Source organism: Trematomus bernacchii, unplaced genomic scaffold (assembly GCF_902827165.1).
Source record: "Trematomus bernacchii unplaced genomic scaffold, fTreBer1.1, whole genome shotgun sequence".
NCBI classification, from domain to species: domain Eukaryota; kingdom Metazoa; phylum Chordata; class Actinopteri; order Perciformes; family Nototheniidae; genus Trematomus; species Trematomus bernacchii.
In genome coordinates, this window is record NW_022987714.1 from 11,820,720 (window position 1) to 11,836,666 (window position 15,947).

Genomic DNA, 15,947 nt, shown 5'->3' on the forward strand with positions numbered 1-15,947 from the left:
TGTTGTACTTTTTTTTTCATGTTTAAAGCATGCTTAATACATTAAAACAACCATGCTGAAATAATAATAACCCTAGTATTCCGATAAGTGCACCTCATATAGCATTCAAAAAGTGTTCTTGACACACAGACCTCACAGGCTCTCCCTGTTTCCGTACTGTAAGACATTTCATATGTGTGATATATTGGAGGTGGAAAGCGTAACACTACACTTGCACAGACAATTAATGTTGTAAGTGAAATATATGAGGGTAAGCCTCCACAGATGGAAAGAGTTTGAAGGGATACAAGCTGTTGCAATTTATGTAACACTGCATCGTTATTCTTCCATTAGGACATTTTTTGTAAAAGTTGCCTACTAATTGTAGATTTTACTATACAGTATACATCTAGTTAAGGTGCTGTACAACCATTAGAGCATGTGTTCATTTATTTTCCTGTTGCAAATGTTCTTAATAAAATAAATATAAAAATACGAGTGCAACACTTAAAGTAAAAGTCCAAACACAAATCTAGTTTGCCCACAATAAAGAGAACTGTAAATAACATTTTTTATTCTTGGTCAACTAGATCAACAAAATATTTCTTGACCGAAACAAAACAATAAATCTAAAGGATAATGTCAGCATGCTAACTACCTTGTAAATGCTAACATTTGGATGTTTAGCAGGTATAATATTCATCATATTCACGCCATTAGATAAGACAAGAAAAATGTAAATCTTAATCCGGTGATGGCACTATATGAAATTGGAGTACAATATATACGCATGGTGGTAAATATAGGGGGTTCTCGAAAGTCATTATCTTCTGGGGAACATTGATATAAAAAATACAAGGAAATTCAATAGTTATAAAAAGATATCTGGATTAGTGACGGACAAAACAACTAATTGACTATATAACAGAACATCATTATCATCTTTATAACCAAGCCAATAACATGGCTGAGCAATTCTGTTCTCATGCAACAAAGAACATATTCATTCATCCACAAAGATCCTTTTCTCTCTTCCTTAATGCGCCCTTCACTGTATCATGTACATGCCAGGCACTGCACCACTGACATGGCAGGAGGAACATTTCAGTTGACAGGGGATGAAAGGCTTTATTCTACCATTACAACGCTTCAAGTCAGTAGCTTATTATCCAAAGCCCACCATCACAGCGAAGCCCACCAATGTATAAAATATGTATTTTAAATCTATATTTAGATACATCATGATGAAGTATCCCCAAGGAACTCTGCTCTCCATAGCAACAGAACAATATGTCAGGAAATGAGTGCTATTTTCACTCAGTGTCTCTCCTTTTTCCATTTCCATATTCCTACCATAACAGGGGTTTGTTTGACCACCTCATTTACATTACAGTGGCAGTTCCAGTGGCAAGACTAACAAGAAGCCGTCAAAGCCTTATCCCATGGCTTCTATTCCGATGTGGTGCACTGCGTGACGGATGAAACACGGGTCCACTCCAGCTCATTTCACTTTCCCACTGCAGGAGATAATGTGGGTGCAGGAGATTGCTGAGCGGGCTCTATGTCTCCAACTCTATCATAGTTAAGTCACCGAGCAGCTCTCATATTTAGAGCGAGTCACGTTGATAGGATGATTGCTGTCTGTGATGCTCTGATGAGATTTTGTTCATGGTGCCGGTGAGGGCAGGACTTCTAATCTGCTTCTCGTCAGACAGAAAAAGAACGAAAATATCTTCATTGTTTTCGGTGTAAACCCAACCTGTAAACAAGTGTTTAAAACAATATTAAACTAGATACAATAACTTAGAGTGCAGATCTCTGGCAAGTGTGTCCCCCTCTCCAATGCCAAACATAGAAGAGTTGAAATTCAATAAATTGTTCCTCCAGGCTTCCTTATATTCCAGTCAACGAAGCAGCTTTTTCCGTAAATTGTGAATCAACCCATATAGTCATAGATGAGCACAAAAAGTACAAGGTTAAAGGCTAGAATGAGATTACAGACCGACAGACACATGCACACATAGATGCACACGGCCAAAACAATATCTCCCAACAGACTTGTACATGGCTAAAATAAAAAAGTTGTTTTGATATTGCATAAGTTTCTCTCCATACATTTTTCTCTTGAGGTTTCTCCCATTTTTAAACTGTGGGGTTTCTTTGGAAGTTTTTCCTTGTCCGATGTGAGGGTCCAAGGACAGAGGGTGTCGTATTGTCATACTGATATTCTGTACAAACTGTGAAGTCCACTGAGAAAAATGTAACATTTGTGATATTGGGCTATATAAATAAACATTGATTGATTGATTGATTGATTGATTGATTGATTGATTGATTGATTGATTGACGCTAAATCAAGCCAGTAGCAACAAGTGTATCCATAAACAGGGGTAGAGAATCCCCTCACAGCAGCCTATCACCATGTGTCCAGAGTATACGGGTGTCCCCTGTCTATCCTGTCACATCCTGTCCCGTGCTCCTCACTCTGTGACATTTCAGTCATGTCCCTCATAACAGAATGTCAACCTGGGTGCTGTATCCTGGGCCATTAATCTCCCTAATTGAATAAAGATGAAGAGAAACCACTGTGATGAGAAAGGGCACAAGAGTGTCTGGTGTGTGATTTAATGACCCGAGTGATTTATGGCAGAGGATAACACCCTGGTTAGGACTGTGTGGGTGGTTGTGTCAGAGGACAGCTTGCAAAAAAATGCCCTTTCCATGGTTCTCCCTTTAGTGTCCAGGGCAAACACCCCAGCTGCACATCAGCATCGTAAATTACAGGCCAAAGAGAAGCTGGTGTGAGAAGGAAAGTTTGTCTTGTTTGTAGAATACATTAGTAGTGGAGGAAATGAAAAGGAAATAACATAAGAGAAGTACAGGGAGGAGACAAACAGGAAAATAATGGAAAAGAAAAAGCAAGGAAAGGAAAGATGTTGAAGAAGGGATAGTAAAGGGACTACTGTAGAAAGGTCAGGAAATGACTGTGAGGGAAAGGAAAAAGACATACAGTAAAGGGGACAGAAAAAGAAAGGAAAGGAAAGGAAAAGGGTTGCAAGGTCAGTCCTTACAGGGCTTTTTCTGTTGAAGGCAGCATTAACTTGACAAATTAAAGGCAAACCTGTTGAATATGTTCTCTTTCAAGGCTCATTAGTGAAAGATCACAATTTGTTTAACATACTGTAAGGTATATGGCTGCTGGAGTGTCTACTGTCGCTATACTGTATGATTAAGAATTCAGCAGCGTGTCCATGAATGAAAAACAGTGCCTAGTTTGACATTCTTCTGATTAATGTCAGGTGAATTATGAAATGACTGGCACGTTGCGGACCCTGGTTTAAATACCACAGGGAGTTTGTTTTTCTTCATATGAGGAAGCAAACGTGCACACCTGTTTTTAAAAGGCGAGGCCGCCTTCCTTTTATTCCCTTACATATTTCAAAGGAAGGCTAATGACATCCACAGACGCCGTGTGATTACATGGCATGTTAACGCTCCTGAAGACAAAGTCGTGTCTCAGACCGAGAGGGGAAATTTATTTTACAGCAGGGTCAGCATGACACAGATGTTAACAGAATCACAGCCATCTGCAGTGAGGTGGCCACCACCGCACCCCCCTGCTGTTGAGTCAAGCCGTGTTTGTGCAAAGTCACACAGAGGCACACATACACAGCTGGAAGTTCCCGTAGTGATATCACAGCACGCAGACAGTGAAACAGAGGCTCCTCCTTGTCACTTACGTACGCTTTCTTCACGCTGCAATCCATCACACAAAGCACAGTGACTGCAGGTTGGTGATTAATGAGCTTCTCAACATGTCTCAGCCTCCGGGCGATATCACAGAATATCTGCCGGAGCAAAATTAGATTCTCAAATACAGCAGAAACGTTGCCACGAGTCACTTGCTGTAGTGTTTTTATACAAGCCCCAGGCTGACTGTGTGGGCTCGTTTCAATATCTACACATTTGCCTTTAATTCATTTATTGTTCGCATTATTCCAACCTCAAGACATCTGTGCTCAGCCGGGGAAGCTGAAATAACAAGAGTAGGTTGAACTAGAGGCATATCTTTCATCCTTCATGTTCCCCAAAGTGCACGGAAAAACAGTTTCTAAGTCAATTCGGGCAGGTACCCCGTTGTGACTCTATGCCAACAAAGGATCAAGGACCCAGGATGCAGCAGGGGTTTGTTGCTGTGGCAAAGCTGGAAAGTCCTTATAGAAAATAGAAAAATGAGGAAATCAGCAACAGCTGCGACATTATAGCGTAGAGCAGGGTAGGCTACTGGATGACTGGCACTAAAAGCAAAGTCAGCTTATGTTGAAAGTTAGACATAAAAAAAGCAAAGCTGGGGTTTGAGAGTTCTGTGAAAACTGATGTAATGAACGCAGAACAAAACGGCTAGATGGAAGCAAATGAAGCAAACCACCTGTGTCGTCATGTCTGCCTCGTTATATCCCTCATCTGTTTCAGCCACAAAAGAGGAGAAGACAGAGATTCTTCGCATTCACAAGTTTTTACTGAACTTGTTTGATGTCTCATCAAACATCTCGGGGCCTGACTGAAGTCAAAGCTCTGAAGCTCACCAGCAGTGTAATTGCTCCTCAGTGGCAGCTCTTCCCCGCAGCTGCAGACTCCCACTCCGAAAGTTCACATGTATTTGGGCCCCTTAGTGCACATTTACATAAACTGAACAGTAGAAGGCCAGTGGATGAGGAGACAGCGACGGAAAGATGTAGGCACCCAGAGGATTTAATGCGTTTTCTGAAGTATGTTAATGCAAAAAAGCACACATAGCTTGTATTATCTTTACATAATGTCCTAAAGGGTGACTTGTGTATTCATACTGCATACATATTGTATTCGCTCAGGCATATTTCAGCCATCAAGTTCATGTTCTTGCATGATCTCCAAGTTGTTTAATAAGATAAACATTTGAGCCATACATTTCCAGCAAAGCTTTTTCTCTTAAGGTTAGATTCCAAATTCTAGGGAGAATTACAATTCTAACCTGATAATAAATAAAAAAATATGACAAATGTGCCTGTGTGTAATATTGATTGAACATTGGCAGTAGGCCATAAAATAAAAAGTTAAGTTAAAGGGGCCATGTTGTGCTTTTTGGGGTTTTCCTGTAGTGTGGGATATAGGTTTTTCTGCATGTAAATGCTCTGCAAAGGTTGAAATCCCCAAATTCCCTCCAGAGGGAGTTTCTTTCCAACACTCCCCCCATCCTGAAACGCCTCGATTGGAATCCCTTGTTTACTTCCGTACCATATTGACATCACAATGTAACACTCAAACTTGGGTAGCGCTCCAACACATTGTAAGTAATAGGATAAGGGGCGGGACATCTCAAAGCGGTTAACCAATTAAAAACAGAGCCGACCGGCTAACCAATCAGAGCAGACTGGGCTCTGGTTTCAGACAGAGGGTGAAAAGAGGTGCTGCAGCACAGGCAGTATAAGAAAAATAAAGATCTTTTTGAACATTAAAGCATGGAAACATGTCACAGAGGCACACAATTAAATAAAATATACAACGTGAAAATTAGCTAAATATGGCCCCTTTAAACTAAAGCTGTGATAGCATTTATAAATTAATAGTAGTTTTTTTCTAAAACTATGGTGCTCTTTAACTTTATGTATTTAAGTTTCCTCCACTTTTCTTCTGTATAAGTATAAATACCTTAACTGATTAAAACGTTTATTTGGATAGACGAACAATAACTGTTGGGTTTGGAAAAATAAATGACCCAGATTTAACATGATCACGCAGTAGCCTTTGTAATAAATTACTAAAACCAGCCTTATTCATTTAGAAAAGAATCAAACCTATTTTACCTTTAATTCTCCTGGAAAACTCAATGATCACAACCCACATCTCATTTCAGGCCGAACCAAAAATGTTGACATTTTACAAAGAGTACATTTTAAGAATGATAATATTATGTTGTTATGTGTTATTATAATATGTGTAGCCCTCTGCTGGCTTGTAGAATAAGCGCATTATTAATGTTCTGAGAAATGTATGTGTGGAGGCAGTTCATGATTTGTAGGACAGACCACCGCTCATGGCATGTGCGTAGGTTTCCTTAAAGCAGTGGTAAAAGGATAAGCCACATGGGCCTATAGAGTGCCACAGTGACGCATCCTAAAACCCGGAAGTAAGCTTCTTCCGGTTCCCTCGACAAAAAAGCAATGCAATTTCTCCATAGGATTTTGGAAAATAGCTCGAAATAAGGTGACACACATTTAAGAGACGGATCACGTTGTGTTCAGTCGGATAATCTCCACATGTCTACCCTACTTTTATAATTTTCGATTCATAAATCGAATCGTTAGATTTATGATCGATAGATTTATGAAGCTTACTTCCGGGTTTTAGGACGCGTCACTGTGGCACTCGATGAGGCATTACATTAATAAAAAACCTGTCCTAACCAGTAATGGTCTTAGAGTAATAATGGATTTTCACATGAAATCCTTTTTATTTTTTGTCTGCTCAGCTTTGGATGGGGGGGGGGGGTTCAAACTGCAGTCCGTATAGAAACTGCAGCTTTTGGCTCTGTTCTCGGGATCTATGGGCAGTATTTGTGGGAGGCAAGGAGTCTGCCTCATATATTGAAGGTTTATCCAGACGTCAAGTGGTTTAACATGATACACTTTCCAGCAGAGTAATAACAGCAGCATTTATCCCTATAATCACCATAAATATCCTAAAACCATTTTACTGTTGTGACAAGATAACAAATAATGCAATAAAATGTCTATGTAAACATATTTTGGCATGTTTGGATCAATGCTTGTCTCATTCAGAGCTTGATAACAGCCCAACCTCCTAGAATAGATAATGTAGGCATGTATTTAAAAGAGAAAACCAGTGAGTAAATAAGCTAACCCTAACCCTGACCCTAAGGAAAAGGTAATAATACAGTATTGAGTCTCTTATGACTTGTCTTGCCCCACATTACATAATTATAAATGCTGCCCTACTTTCATGACTCCTATAAAAGTCAAATAAATGTTCCTCCAAAAAATCATCCTATTCTAGCCGAGGCCTCCCTCTGTGATAACAGCAGCACTCTCACAGAGTTTATTGCTTCTTTCTCCACCACTGCTGTAGAGCACTGTCATCATATTTTTATACACACAGAGGTTATGTGACCATAAAGCGTGGAGAGAGCAAACAAACCATCTGTTTGGCACTAAAGCTGGAAGGACAGTAATAATGTTCAGGGCAATGACGTAGACCCCGTTGCTTTCCCAGACCTCAAAATGTTCTCTTAATGATTAAAAAAAACGGCTCATTTTGAGTTTTAACAATCTAATTTCTAAATTGTGCATGTGTTACAGTATCAGTCTAACTTTTGGTTTAAGTCCCACTGCAGATCAATCCAAATCCCTAATACTGGATGCTTAATGTGGTAAGCTCATCTGAAGTCGCCACAATGCCTGAGCCAGTCCCTGGACGTCATGGTCATTGAGTAAGAGGCTTTGAAATATTAGGGAACAGTCGGATAGTCCCACAGTCACAGAAGCTGAAGACTCCGGCATGACAGGCCATGTCGAAAGGCCTAATCCCAGTTTCCACTAGCACAGATCCATCAATTTGTAATGATCCCTAATGCAGTAATCTCCCCTAACCCTTCTCCGTCGCACTCTGTCTCTCACTCCATCTCTCTATTGAAAGGCTGCGACTTTCCTACTCTTTTTAAAAGATACATGAGTCATTAATTATACAAGAGTACATATAGGACAGAAATACAACTGCTGCTGTCTCTGGAAGATGATTGCAGAACACTTTTAATTATGGATCTAGTCATCCTTTCGTGAATTATAGAACTTTCGTATAGAGTGGCGAAGTCACACCCATCTACTTCCGGTCCATGGGACCTTATTTCGGAAAAATTATGTATTGAAGTCAATGGAGGGAGAAAACTTATCTTTCGATCCCGTTTGAATTGTGCCATGAATTACACATATGATGTTTGTCAATCTTAAAAAATTATTTCCATGTCAAAAAAGTCGCAGTTTGTCGTAAAACTGTTGAAATATAAGACTATGAAAATACGCAACTAGAAAGACTACAAATCCCAGAGTCGCGTAAGTGATGTCACTCATAACTGATGTCACAATTGTTTTCCTCCACTAAAATAGAGATAGCTAAGATAAGATAACTTTAACAAGATGCCTGTGTGCTTAGTACCAGGTTGTTATCATACCAGCAATGGGTCTTGCTCGTTCTTTCGCTTCCCGTCTGATGAAAGGACCAGGAGTGGCTGGATCAAGTTAGCTACCTAGCTAGTAGCAAGCACGTTAGTTAGCATTACAGCCGGCTTAGCCTTGTCATTTTTATTAGCCTTAACATGAAGTAATATTAAGTAACCCAAAATGTTAAACAGTAAGAGTAGTAGTCATATTTCGTGAACCCTTTGTCACACCGGTGTGATCATTCTATAATACACCATTTAAGCCCGGAGGAGAAATGCTAACGCTAATGCTACATTAGCATCGGCGATCTTTTCTACTTCATGCTATCTGCACAAATGGTTGACATTAAACATTAAAAAGATCAGGCAGTTCAGAGAGAATCAAAGGAAGGCAGGCAGGCAGCTTTGCATGACTTTCTTCTGGACGTGTTTCATTGTGGTGATAGTGAGGGTAGTCAATCGTTTTGTTGACAAGACAGTAGTGACGGCCATCTTGGTGACGTGTGTTGTTGTGCAAGAGATGTAGTTAATTGAGCGTTTCACACAAAAAAATGTGTTACTTCACAGTTTTACGACACATTTTTTTTTTTTGACTTGCAAAATTATCTTTTAAATTGACAAACATAATATGTGTAATTCGTGGCACAATTCAAACGGGATCGAAAGATAATCTTTCTCTCTCCATTGACTTCAATACATATTTTTTCCGAAATAAGGTCCCATGGAGGTCCCCCGGAAGGGGAGGGACTTCGCCACTCTATTGAGTTGTTAAAATATTCCGGAATTGGAGGCAAACCTTTGTGTTACTTCCCAATTCATGCCGATGTTTTTATCTCCAACCCTCTTATGCATTCCAAAGCTTTGAGCCTCGTTGTTGAAAAGGGCAAAGTGAATCTCTTTTGATAAATAAAAAAAAAGAATTTAAAAATGGAAATACCTCATATTTCTATACCAGATTATGACCCTGAAATGTGTCCTGGAAACTCTGTTAATATCAAAATAAATAACAGGATTCTCTCCTCTTTCAGCAATATGATTGTGTGCCAAGTATCGCATCCTTCAATATCCTATAACAGGAAGAGGATTCAGGGCCAGCCATCCTTCTTTGAGTGGATTAAAAAGAAAACTCCCTCAAGATAAAGAGGAAGACGGATATCTTTAATATCTTTGTCATAACACAACCAGGACACCTTGCCCTCCGTCTGCACTCCTCATAGATATTGTCCAGTCAAAAAGGATTACAGGCTTCTGGTTAGCAAGGCCAGTGAGGGGATAAGGGACCAGCTGTCAGTTCTCACAGGGCGTTGGGGCCATCAATCATTTGTTGTGAAGGTGTAACAGAATGCTAGAGGGAAGGGGAATACTTGGAGGGATAAGAGACTTAGACCTTTTATTTTTTTAACACTGAGCATTTGCAAGTAGTACGATATATGATATATTGAATGTATTTGAACCACAAAACCCTTTGTTCTGGTTTGAAACATACTCATGATATGCAAGTATTGTTCAAAACCAAATTACTTTTTTCTCAAATACAGACAGTGACAGTAAAAAGTGATCCAAACATATCTAGAAATACAATATGATATCATAGTGTAGCCCTACTGCATACAAACATGATGTTGTAGCAGCTATGTAATTTCTGCTTCATATCAATTAATATCCAGTCATGCAGATAGTTTTATTTACCCAGATTCTGACCTATCTGTATCTGAAGGATATCAAATATATATATTTTAATAACCAATATATATATATATTTAGTTAGTGGAGGTGCTGACAGCATTGAGAAAGTACTAGCCTCTCTGTGATGCTGCACAGCCTTGCTTGAAGCCAAAGGTGAAAAATCAACACGCTACAACAGGCTCATAACGACAATGCCGGACAATGATGGTTAGCAGTTATAGTTATATTAATTACCTTTTTCTACAATTTAGTTTGAGTGTGTAGGCCTGCCAAAACACACCAGATGCATAATGAATTCCCATAAAATTGAGCCTAATTGAGATGAACTGACCAAAACTGATATAAAAGCTGACAATACATTAGAAATGGTTAGTTAAATAAAATGCGCCCGATCATAATAGTTAAAACTATGGAATTGAAAAGTCAGCAAACACTGATACTGCTTTGCCTTATCAGCTTACTACAGATTTGAATAAACACAAATTATTTCTATATAGGTCAGAAACGTCATGTTGTTGAGACAGAATCCTTTGAAATAAGCTCTCCGATAACAAGATGAGCCTATAATTGCAACTCAGTAAGCAGAGATGGATATTGGGAAAATGTAGCATATGAAACAAATACTTTGCATGACATGAAGTACTTCATAGGTAGAAGTGATAACATTTGAGGGAACTCGCCCAAAGGATAGTTGGAAATGTGATTGAATAGTAATCTGCTAAATCTGTCTTCTTATTTTAAGCATTTCCTAATTTATTTTTGCATCATTTGTCATTCATACACATCTGATGTCTATATCTAAATCAACACAATAGTCCCACAGAGCGTATGTTTACAGTTAACTCAAATCCAAAACATGTTTTATGGAAACCCCTTGGAGCAAACAGTATAACCAGCTTTCCACAGCAATTAAAAGAAAATGTCTTAGCATCTAACTTATGTTTGAGATATGCACAATGATGATGTGGTTGAAAACATCCCAAAGGAGCTCTGAGGGTGAGAACAGAGTGGAAGATGCTTAATCTTACTTCTCCACCATAATTCACATATACAACACACAAGACAGACAAAAGAGAGGTTAACCTCTAAAAAACTCTAAAAAACTTGACCACAAGAATGTGAGTGAGCAGTGTGTTTTCCATTATGTGAAACCAGCTTGACCATAAGTTGCTTCATTTAGCTGCTTGGAGTCTACTCCGTTTCAATGAACCACAGTTTGGAAAATAATAATGTCTTTGTTCACCCACTGATGATCAGACAGCCAGAGAGGCTTGTCACAAGTTACTAATTTTCAGATCAAGCTGACTGGATTACTGGATTCTAATGCAAAAATAGGTCCCTCCTTTAAGCAAAATGGATATTTTCTCTGGGATCCGACAAAAGAAAATGTCACAGTGGCAATTACAAAATCTGCACTACATTATTATTGCAGACTGTGGTGGTGAAGCAGTGAATTATGTCACCCCCATGGATATTTTCTGAAGTATTGTAATGACACAAATATATAAATTACATTTACAAAATGTACATGAATGTCACATTTCATCAAGGCAAGTACAAATGATCATGTACATCTGTAATCATAGGGATAAAGTTTGGTGGTTTTAGCTTGGTGACAAAAATTGGACGCTTAAAGTTCTCTGGATTGTGGTTTACCAAGCCTCCCAAAAGACACGTAAACCCAACACCATCATTCCCAGGCTCTCTTTGTGCCAGATTTGCTTAATTGTTCCTCCTATGAAGGGACCTTAGAGCACAATGTGTGTTATTATGCTCATCCACACTGGGTGCTGGTTTTCACGTTGTGCCCCTGCCCACTCGGCTTTTTTTCATATTTCCCCCAGCTCTCTTGAACATGGCTGTCAGTTTGAGTGTGGCTCACAGTTGGGAAAGTGGCCACCTTCTCCTCGGCAGACATCTCATACCCGCTCGTTTTTGGCTTGGAGACAGAAGGCTCCCAGTTCCCAGCCCGGCTTCCTGCTCTCCACGGAGGGCCGGCGTGGTGTGCAGCCTGGGAATAGAGGTTGAGAGGTTGGAGTGGGGACAGAGAGGAGGGAGCGGTGGCTGAGGGGAGAAGGGGAGAAGAAGGGGGCACATTTGAAGGGATATTTCCTTTCATGGCTTCCGCTCTTCTCGTTTTCTCCTTATTATCAGGATGTCTGGTGCCAGACCTCCAGCTCGATCCAGCTGAGGTGAGAGATGAGATACTAAGTGCAGACAAAAAGCTGAAAGTGGCAGTTGATCATTTTGAGATGAGGGAATAATGCCAGCTCTTGTACTGAGGTCTGCTTTTGATTTAGCTTTTCTTTCCAGGAGGGTTTCAAGAAGGAACACTAGCCCCCTGTATTTGAAAAATACAAACAAGTTATTTATTCACCCTCCCTTTCCTAAACGTCCCCTAGAATAAATCCCAATTCTTCATCAGCGGCTTATTCCTCTTCACATCGCAGCGTGTGTTTCACCTTCTTGACTTCAGCTGCCTTGCTATTCACAAAGACCCACAAAGGCCTCTGCACCTCCACTCCCACACAAACACAGCCTTGAAGGCAAAAAGAGGTTCATTTGATGTTTAATTTAAGTGCACAGTGCAGCAATTCTTCCACCGGTAGGTTACTGCTCTCCTCCACCAAGCCACAACCTTAGTTGGCGATCTGTGATGAGTTGTGCAGCCGCAGACTGCACTTGTATACGTTGCCAAAAAATGAAAAATAAAATTGGGCTATAGGCAGAAGTAAGTCTGCTTGGTCGCTGAGTGTTTTCTCTACCACAGGGATCCACAGCACAGTGGGACGGAGAGAGTTTCAAGCACAGAGAAACATTCCAGACGTGCACATGCATCGCTACGGAAACCAGCAAGCTTTCTCCTCTCAGGTTTCACCTTTCTCAACATGAGCAGTGACAGATTTGATTGGTCCATGTATGGCAGTTCAGACTTAACAAAAGACATTCTTTATAATAAACTCTTATTTGTAAAGCAATTTGAATATGTAGTCCTTAACATTACAGGTGTGGTTACAAAGCAAGTGCAGATTGATACTATCGCAAACACTCATTGAGCAGCTGCTTTGTCAGAAATGCGAAAGGGAAGCAACTCTTTTGATTGCATTGCAGTAACATAATTTGCCTGCCAGTTTTTAAAACTGTCAAATAAGGTTTTTAAAACTCTTTTACAAAACAGGCCATCGACTGTTTCAAATGGGTTTATGGGAGTCATGTTATGCTCGTCTTGAGGTTACATGTTTGGTTACTACCAGAACATTTTACACCCTTTAATGTTAATAAAACTCAATATTAGTTACCATACTGCATGTCTGAACATACCTGTATTTACCCTCCATCTGTTTTAGCGCCTGTCTCTCCAAGCCCAGTCTGCTCTGATTGGTCAGTATTTAGGAATTCCAAATCTCCGCTGACTGCAACACCTACAGTAGACGAGCTTAATTAATAAAGGAAATATGTAAATCTTTACAACATGGGACCTTTAATGTAAAGCATCAGAAGGATTTCCATTTGCATTAGCATGGACTCATGGAGGTGTGCAGTAAACAGTAAGGCAATATCAACGTGATAAAATGTTACAGGATCCTATGTGGGTGTTATTTCCTGTGTGCATAGAGTAGGTAGACAATCTGAATATAGCATGAGAATATGGCACTTCCAATAAAAACTCAAAAAAAATGTAAAGGAGACTGCAGATAAATGCTAACCAAAGAATAAAAAAACTGAATGAATGAAAAACTTAAAGGTCCCCTATTATACTCTTTTTCATCAATATATTTTAGTTGTCAGATATATACAAAACATGTCTCTGAAGTGTTTGGCTGAAATACCAAGCAGATCAGGCATTGCAGCATCCCATAAACCCCTCTGTTTCAGCCCTGTTTCAAAAGTGCTGATTCTCTGTTTGTTACTTTAGATGAAAATAAGGAGCCACTCCCCACGCCCTCTGAGAGATATTTGGTTAACCCTTAGATGCACGAGTGACTGGACCCTACACTCTTCCATAAGTGGGTCTAAAAGGACCTGTATTAGCATAATATGTGTTTTTATGCCATTTTTGTCATTTTGGTTAAGAAAAATCACTTGTGTAATATTTAGTATTATATTTTGGTTCACACTAGAAATATTTTATATAAAATGTTTCACTATTTATAATTTTAGAAAAAGAATTTACATTTTTGACCCACTTATGGAAGCTTGGGGTAGTAATACAAAAACTACAATTTCTTAAAATGCAAATAAAAAATTTGAATGGCATGATATCCAAAACATGTTTTTTGAGGAATTGCTGGAATATTAAATGATAAAAAAATGTAATTACAAAGATACTTCAAGAAAACCACCTCACCGGGTCCAAAAAGACCCACTTATGCATCTAAGGGTTAAAAAGAACACAATGGTGCTCTAGGAGGAGATTCAGGTGATAAGGTGGGCGGGGGTTACCTTGGTTGGTGATTGGCTAAACACAAACCAAAACATCGTTATGACATCATAAAGTGGCCAAAATCTGATCAGCTCATTTTCAGACAGGTTTTTATATAAAAGGATCAGGACAAAAAGAGAGAGAATCTTTTTTCCTGAAACGTTCAGAATCTTTACACAGAGGGGACACATGGTGATGTATAAAAGACAGGAAAAAGTGGATTTTGCATAATAGGTGACCTTTCAGGATCATAACTCTAAATTACTTTATGATGCTTGCCTGGCTATAATTTAAATATAGTAAAAATTGTAGGTATGAGTAAGCGCTGCCAAATCTCATCTTCCTCTCAGACTGTGAGCACTGACATTTTAAATGGACTCACTCCGCGCATTTCCTTGGATAATGGTTTTCTATCAAGCTAGAACGTAAGCTTCGCTGCTCTGCATTCGCCGCTCTGTATTAGGATGGATTATATGTTAAATCAAAAGTGACTCCCAGCAAAACAATGGAGAGAACCTGCTGACAGCCTGTGTATGGATAAATAAAGACTTTATTGACCCAGTGCCTTTTACAGTCCACTTGGAGGCTTTAAAAAGGCCTCTTCTCTCCAGGCAGCGTTAATGAGGTTTACCAAACTCTGCTACCCAAAGGCATTGTGGTCTCCTGTACAGCTGAGAGACTATCCAATACTCAAGTGTGATTATTTTAATATAAAACCACTTATAGGGAATTTAATACAAAGGGAAATTGGGTCTTGGGAAAATGGTATCAGCCACAAGACACAGAGAAATTGTCTGATCCGGTGTGCTGTACATTAACCTGTGAGACATTGATGTATCACTGTTTTACAGCAGAGCCAGGCTTAACGCTGAGGTGTGTTTACGTTGATCATAATCAGTGATATTTCTGCAGCCAGTCCTATTTCCATTTCCCCATAAGTCACTGTCAGACGTGCTGGCCGTTTGTCCCTGAATATACACAAGTGGAAACACTCACACTCGGTAGGACATATTAAAGCAGCAACTTGGAAATGGTGATATTCTGCAAGAGTCTGACTGACAGGGCAGCGCAGAGGAGGGAGAGAAACTGGAGAGCGCGCTCATTATGCTGCCTTGACCTCTGGGGTCACATACAGGAAGGAAGCCGGCGGACACAGCGCCAAACTGGAACACAGTTATTTTTCTGTTTTAAACCAGCCACGGATAATGAGATTTATTGTTTTCTACAGGACTGCACATCTCTTCAAACTTTATTATTACAAGGCAGTGTTTATATTCAGGTTATTTATCTATTTTGAGAAGCCATGAGAGAAATACACACAATGTTTGATGTTGTATTTATGATAGAAGACACTCTCCCACCGCTGCAGGAAGCATCTATGTCTCGGAATATGTAGTTGAATGAATTGGATTCTTTAGGGGGCAATAAACAAACAAGGGTTCTCTTAGGCTGCCAATATAGTCTAGATTCAGGTTAACAGAAGTCATAAAAAAGTCATGTAAAGTACAAGACAGATAGATAGATGGATAGACAGATTTTTGTCAGAGAAGGCAAAAGAAACAAGCAATGCTCCTCCTCAAACTCGGTCAAACAAATTCACTGGCAATACAGGTCAATGCATCTTGATTATTTAGCTTTCAATTTGCA